This window comes from Triticum aestivum, chromosome 4B (assembly GCF_018294505.1).
Source record: "Triticum aestivum cultivar Chinese Spring chromosome 4B, IWGSC CS RefSeq v2.1, whole genome shotgun sequence".
Lineage (NCBI taxonomy): Eukaryota > Viridiplantae > Streptophyta > Magnoliopsida > Poales > Poaceae > Triticum > Triticum aestivum.
The window spans coordinates 132,041,218-132,048,678 of NC_057804.1; the positions used below are offsets into that span (position 1 = coordinate 132,041,218).

The window sequence follows — 7,461 nt, forward strand, 5'->3', positions numbered from 1 at the left end:
TGTGATATGCAATGAATATGTGTGCTCCGGAAGGAAAATGATGAACAAGGCATCAACTTGGCAAACCAAGTATGCCGCTGGAAAGATGAGATGATTTCGGTTGAAATCAATATAAAGATCACCGGAATAGGATGCACGGTTTGCAAATAGCAAGCAAAACAATAATGGCACAAATCTGCGTTTAACAGCACGATGCTACTTAGCATGCAACAAGAAACTATGCTACAGCACACCAACATAAAAAAAAAGCATATGGCAGTGATCTACAGGAGATGCTTAACAAAATAGGAACACTGAGCTACGGCTAAATCACATCATAACAGGCTCAAACAAGCATGATGAAAGTGCAAAAAATATCAGGTTCACAGACTTAGTGAAAATACTAGCATGCCAGAAATTAACATCAGGAAGGCATGTTTAGAGCAAGCAAACAACAAGCTACAGGAACTTATAATAGTAAAACAAGACATGGCAGGAATCTACTCAAAGCATAAATCAAAAGTCCCTTACTGACCATAAGCCAAAAAGGACTAGAGGATATGATGGCACCCATGTAAACATAGCAAGTTTCATTACAGATCTCAGACTTACCAGAAAAACTGGACATGGCAAAAACAGATAACAAGTAGGCATGTTCGTGAGCTCGATGCACTCACTATAGAGCATCTCATGATAAAATAAGCATACACCCATCAAGAAGACATGGCATAGAAGCTATACATGGCAAGAACAACATCATAGCATACACGGATCAACTACAACAACCTTGTGAAAATTGAATCTCATGTAAACAATCTGCCAAGAAACATTTTGAAGCAAAAGTAGAGCACGAAAATGACATGCTAGACTACTCCATAAATGCCAACAAAGGCATGGATGGATAGAGCACATCCATATGTTCAAAACACCCTTACTGATCATGCTCAAAATGGGCATAGATCTCTCTGAAACAACATGAACACATGGCATAAAAATAATAGCAGGACATGACTTAGTGAAACTACTAAGTTCCTGAAATCAGCAACATTATCATCCCTAGTTTGCATGCTTGTGCTAGTCACCACATAGATCACAAAAATACATGGCATACACCCCTGTAAAGCTGGCATGGCATAGATCAAAACATATATATAGCTCAAGTTCATAAGGTGCACACATTAATCATGGCAAAAATGACAAAAGTGCAAGTTCTGTTAATAAACAGAAACTAACATCACATAGCCCTCTTCCAACAGCATTTCGGGCACCAAGATGAGCTCAAATGTAAATGGTGCAATGAGATGAAATGATGTACTCATTGAGACGAACAATTTGATATATTATACGCACGAAACGGAGCTATGGATGCAGAGATGTGATGCAAAGAACATGCAATGATTTTATCACAGGAAAAAAAGACTTAGTGAAATAAACGGGGGGGGGGGGGAGAATCAACCGGGCCGAACTGGATTGGATCTGGGTCCGAGGTCGCCGGAGCTGGATGCCGGAGGCGGGGACGACGGCAGTCGGAGGGAGGAGAGCGAGGCCGGGGCGGCGCGGCGGTGGGGTGGCCGGAGTCGGAGGAGGCCGCGGCCGCAGGGAGGAGAACTCGGGCGGCGGCGGCGCCTGGCGGCCGGAGGCGGCGCGGAGGAGATCCGGGCGGCGGCGGTTGGCGGCGACCGGCGGAGGCGACGCGGCGCTGGGGCACGCGGAACGGCGGCGCGGAGGACGGGCCCCGCGGGGGCCGGCAGCGGGCCTAGCGGGCTTCGGCGGCTGCGGGCGCAGCGGCGCCACGTGTCGCGCTGTGATTCGTCCGGGCGCGGCGGCGGACGCGTCCGGTCCGATCCGGACGTGTCCGGCGGCGCGGAGGGGAATTTCGCTAGGGTTAGGGGGGAATTGATCCGGGATTTCGGGGGAGGAGGCATATTTATAGATAGAGGGAGCTAGGAGACTCCAAATGGGGTGCGGTTTTCGCCCACACGATCGTGATCCGACGACGGAGAGCATGGAAGTGACTTAGATGGGTTATTGGGCTGTTTTGGAGGGGTGTTGGGCTGCAACTCAAAAGAGGCCTATGCGAGAGTGCGGTTAACCGTTGGAGTATCAAACGAGCTCCAAATGACCCGAAACTTGACAGGTGGTCTACCGGTGGTGTACCAAGGCCACTTGGCAAGGCTCAGTCCATTCTGAGAACGTTCAACACCCGCACACGAGAAAGAACAAGAGGGGTGCGCCGGTGCATGTGGGAGTGTCGGAATGCAAAACGGACAACGGGGAAAATTCTCGGAATCAAGAGACAAACGCGTATGCAAATGCGATGCACATGATGACATGATATGAAATGCATGACATGGACAAAATGCAAAAATGAAGAAAAACCCAACCACGGAGGGAATATCATATCAAAATGCTGAAAATGGCAAGAGTTGGAGTTATAAATATGGAAAGTTACATCCGGGTGTTACACGCTTGCTTAGGGGTCAAGTAAGCCTTGCTTGGGAGTCAAGTAAACCTCTCTCTATAAAGAGAGGAGATGTATCAATCTAATCAAGCAATAATTAAGAAGGAAATCCCTTCCCTCTTGCCCGACCGTGGCAGAAAGGCCCCCGGCCGGCCCTCTCGCGCCCTCCTTCTAGCAGCGCCGTAACAGTTTGATAGTACTGCCTCACTCTATGTTGCCTCCGGTAAAATATACAATTCTGAGAAGTATATGACTCCTCTTCACGAGTTGTTTCCACTTCTACAAACAAAGGAAACACTCACTTCAGCTGAGGATCTTGCATAGTTCAAGGTATTTCCCCCTCCCTTAGTTACTCCGTTTCTATCATAAATTGTTACTATAGAAATGATGCATTCTTACATTATTTCACAGCAAGCATGCATAACCCTTGTTAAGTTTGAAGGGAGGGTAACAGTTGGATAAGAGCCATTTCTTATCTCCATGATAGACTTACCTTTGACTCACACTAGTGGACCCGTTGCGCCAAATGTTGCAGAGACCTATTGATTCCATGTTAGCGATGAAAAGTAATCCATGGTTTAGTTGCTTAGTTATAGGCAAGCACATATGACAATAAATTTAATCTCCTGGAAAAACAGGGGCTTGCTGTCTACAATGAAATGTATATACACATTAAAATTTGGTAGCATAGAGTTCTATTTGAAACAAATCTATGTAACAAATCTAATCCTTGTCGAAAATGCACAAAAACATAAATGATTCTTCTACTACTCGGACTCATAGTCATAGTTCAAGTCTTCATCATCATCGCTGCCGTTGGAGTCCAAAGTTGGCCAATCCTCTCATCTTCATCTATGTTGGCAAAGAAATCCTCTCTTCCTTTGCATGAATCCTCTCTTCCGATTTTCGCGGAAAAGAAATCCTCTCTACCATGCATCCCGCTCGGCATGAGTGGCGGAAGCGAACATGACAGTTTCACGCTTCTCTTCCTCTGCTCTCAAATTCAGTAATCCTCACATCAGCGCCTGAAGCATCACTGCTTGCTGCAGTTGCTCCTTCCTCTTGTATATTCCATGTTTATCAGGTAAAGATGTTGTAATCCACCTTAAAAAAAGAGAACACATACATTTACCTTAGGAAGCTCAAAATCTGGGTTCAATAAAGCTACCAGATCAATCGAGATAGAGCCAAAACTACATAAGTAGCAGAGTTACCAACAACAAAAACAACAAGCATTTCTAACCCTAATACCATCAAAAGCATGAAAAGGACACACAAGTCTTCTTTAGATAATCTTATAGCATCAGCTACAACTACTCGCAACAACGTCAAAGGAGTTCAGAAAGAAACTTTGGATTTCAATCAGCTTGAAAAAATACATGCTGCCGAACTGAAAAACAATCCACATCTAAACAGAAAGACAATGACTCTTATTTGATGAATAGAGTACCACTGAAAGCTAAGTAGCACAGAGCCCCAGTCTAAGACACATACATCAACGAACCCACTGAAAAGAGGCCTTCGGAAATCACCAGATTCCATAGAACTTGCTAGTCTTTTTAGGAATGAGTATCCCAGTTCTGTAATCAAGAAGGCGAAGAGACAGAAACAGGTCCTCAGACCGTCTTCTGTTAAGCCAAAGCATGGACAGTGAAACCATCACGGATCAGACAAAGGTATTTTCATTTCGTCTGCATATACTATACACAAGTAACTCAAGATAGCTTGATTTTCCTAAGGTTTTTAGTTTTTTTTACATTGATATATATTGATGCACTTTTAATTACCGGTGTCAACAACTATTTTAGAGACTACGCACTTTGTCGTTGAAAAGTTTGCTCGTACAAGGAACATGCTAGAAGCAATAGCCGTGGGCATACCTGTAGTCACACCATCACGGGTTCAATGCCGTGGAGAAGCAAGGTGCTACATTGTGAGAAAAAACAGAGAATGAGGGATACAAAGAAGGAAAAGGATCTTTGCTTCAGCATGTTTGTCTCACTAAGACAAGCCTGCAAGAAGTTACTGTTCGAGGTTAGTGTCTAGTTTATTAGCATTGAAATTTCTAGAAATAGAGAACTGCATAAAAAGCTCTAATGATGTATCCAAAAAGGGTTTGTGTAGAGGATTAACTGAACAAAAGGAGGACCTCACCAGGCGGAGATGCAACGGGAAGGGAGAAGGGAGGATGCTTCGCTGTTCCCTGTGGCGATCTGGGTGGGAGTTGATAGCTCCACAACGTCATTGGGCGCGCATCTGCCGCGGGACACCCCTTAGCAGGCTTCTTTTTGTTCTGTTATGCAAATAAGACTGCTACTTGTTTGCCACGAATAACCTGTCCGTCCATGTAGTATTTTTCATCTGCAGCATCACCAGGATTGAAGTACTGGACAAACCCAAATACTCGAGGCTCCCTGCAATGTACTCAAGAAAGTAGAGATCGTATCAATCCTTAAAATAGGTTAATAGATTATGCTCCTGAGCAATGTAACACAGATTATTCAAAGTACACAACGACCAAACCATTGTTACGCCCAACTATCAAAGACAACACACAGATCAAGTAAAACAAGTGAAATGCACATCTGCTGCTGACCTTGCACTCATAAGTACACCTTCAAACGCAACAAACATGTCCCTCTTCTTCATGATATCCACCATGGCATTAGATTCACAAACATAATATTAATTTTTGCAGCAATGCAAGGTTTACTAAACACACATTTTGCTGTATTGATTTTCTTGGATAAGAGAGAACGTGGGAGCCCCATTCTTACCAATTTTTTGGATCATCGCCTCGCCTATCCTGCAACCTAGCAAGCAACCACAAAGGTAATCATGAATTTATAGCAACTATAATCGGTCATGAGAAAACAATATAAGAAATTGTCATGTGCAAGCTCTCGGTTCTTTGCCAGGTTTTGGCGGGGACGGAGAAGCATACCCAGAGAAAATTTGTACCGCATGTCAGCTCCTGGTTAGCACCGGTATTGAAGGAAGCCCAGCCATCTCGCGAGCGGCCTCCTTGGAACTTCGATCTCCACTAACACTTCGACCCTGAGAAGCACAAAGAGCTGAAGATGATATTAGTAGCACAATCATTTCTCATCATCCTTGCATTTTGTAAGTACCGAGGTTCAGAAATAAATACAATCACTCATAATTGAGATGTAGCACGTTTCTAAACGACACTAAAATAAACAGAAGTAAAATAAGTATGTGTATGTGCAGAATCATCAGCAATACTGTGAGACATGGTATAATGCTAGATATTAGATATGATAAAAAAGACCATAGATAAAAAAACACAGGAAATCACTCAACAAAACTTGCAAAACATGTTAGATAAACAGATTTGGCGTTCATGTCTCGCAGCAAATATCGACAAAATGGAGTTGCAGAAAGCACTCACATTGCGCATGAACACCAAATCTGTTCTTGTGCACCACCTCCCTTCTGTTGAACAACCATGACATACCCCATTTTTACAAAGGCAAAATAAGATCACAATAACAGTGACAGAGGACTGAAGAAAACTCAAAATGGGATGTATGTAATGGAAATGCTTGAACCTATACTTGCATAGTTATATTCAATGCATATAAAATAAAGCTAATAATGGCGAAATCCAAATGAAAATGATGTCTATGTTTTAGAGGAGAAAGTGAGAAAAACCAGCTGGGCATGGTAAAATATATTAACCTGTAGCCTAGCATTACTACCAAAGAAAATGGAGCCACCGATCATGTCAATGGAAACATACATAAAGTGTTTTACTTATTTTCACGACTCATTCTTCATATTTATGTGCTTTCCAAATAAAAGGTACATTAAAGCCTTGTGTCTTATGAAATCATCATGACACTACACTTCACAAAGTTTTATATGAATCACGGTGATAAGGAACCATCCAACCATACGAAAAAGATATCATCAAAGCATGTGGAGATAGCTACATTGTTTTGTACTTTAAGAAGAGGGTTGCATGATTTGTCAGTATGAAACATATGGAGGAACCAATCTGGGGAAATGTCCACCTGGTTAAGAAGAGATACCTAGTTACTGGGAATCATCTAATGATCCAACCACCACCAGCCCTGACGATGCTTTGCCCTTGCAAAGAACAGTCTGCATAGGAACCTGAAGAAAACATGACAAAACAGTATAGCTCAGTGTGGGAACCTGAAGATATCCTCAACAGAGACATGATAAAATATCAGTAGATAAGTGACTAATTAGTGCGCTGATGAAACCAAGAACACACCCTCTTCAATCCTCATGTCCTCACCCTCTTCCTCAACCAACCATCCTGGCTTTCGGGTGCCGTCGTCGATCCCATGCTCCCTGACCCGTGCTTGGTGGTAGGCAGTGGGTAAATGGAAGAAGGATCCAGGAGTGGATCGAGCCGCCATCAACTGCCAGGCAAAGGTTACCCAGCGAAATTTAACCCAGCCAATAGGGAGAGACACTGAGCCCACGAGTCATGGACCTTAAAAATAAACCGCAATGTGAAACTCACAGTAAAGATCAGACGGACCTAGCTGCTCGATTGACCAGATTCAAGGCGATCGGACGGCGAGGAACATTCCAATCCGAGGGACCTTCGTGGAGGAGGGTCAGCAGCATTGGACTACACGGTCTGTCTACGGAGCGAAGCCTTCGTAACGACTCAAGGAAGCAATTTCCCTCATTTCCTTATCGGACACAGGCGTTATTTGTATGGGGGGCATGCAAAGACAATAGCACTAGATAAATGAAAAATGGTGCTACTCTTTGGCAACCTGGTATCAGGTCAGCTTTGAGTAACCCCTGTTTGATATGTCTTAAATGTGTTAAGAATAGAATAGTTGCTTACTAATTAAGCTAATTAGGATTAAGTTAATTGTTAGATAGGTTGCTTGGTTCTCAAGCAACCATGTACTTCCTTGGCTCTCAAGGCAAATATGTAATTTCTTGGCTCTCAAGTAACTATGTGTTTACTTGACCGCCAAGCACCATGTGTACTTCCGCATGAGTATAAA

At 43.4% G+C, this 7,461-nt stretch overlaps 1 long non-coding RNA gene across 5 annotated transcripts; it reads right to left on the reverse strand.

The window, feature by feature from the left end:
- Window positions 1–3,014: 3,014 nt before the first annotated feature.
- On the reverse strand, window positions 3,015–7,136 carry LOC123094620 (uncharacterized). Of its 5 annotated transcripts, XR_006445892.1 has the most exons (8): window positions 6,978–7,136; window positions 6,705–6,855; window positions 6,496–6,580; window positions 5,385–5,497; window positions 5,037–5,253; window positions 4,595–4,854; window positions 4,321–4,452; window positions 3,015–3,544 (listed from the first exon to the last, which is right to left on the reverse strand). It is a non-coding gene; the product is annotated as an uncharacterized lncRNA (long non-coding RNA). The 5 variants fall into 5 exon arrangements; XR_006445890.1 differs by having other exon boundaries at window positions 4,321–4,854; window positions 6,729–6,855; XR_006445891.1 differs by having other exon boundaries at window positions 4,321–4,854; window positions 5,385–5,514; window positions 6,729–6,855.
- Between the last annotated feature and the right edge of the window lie 325 nt (window positions 7,137–7,461).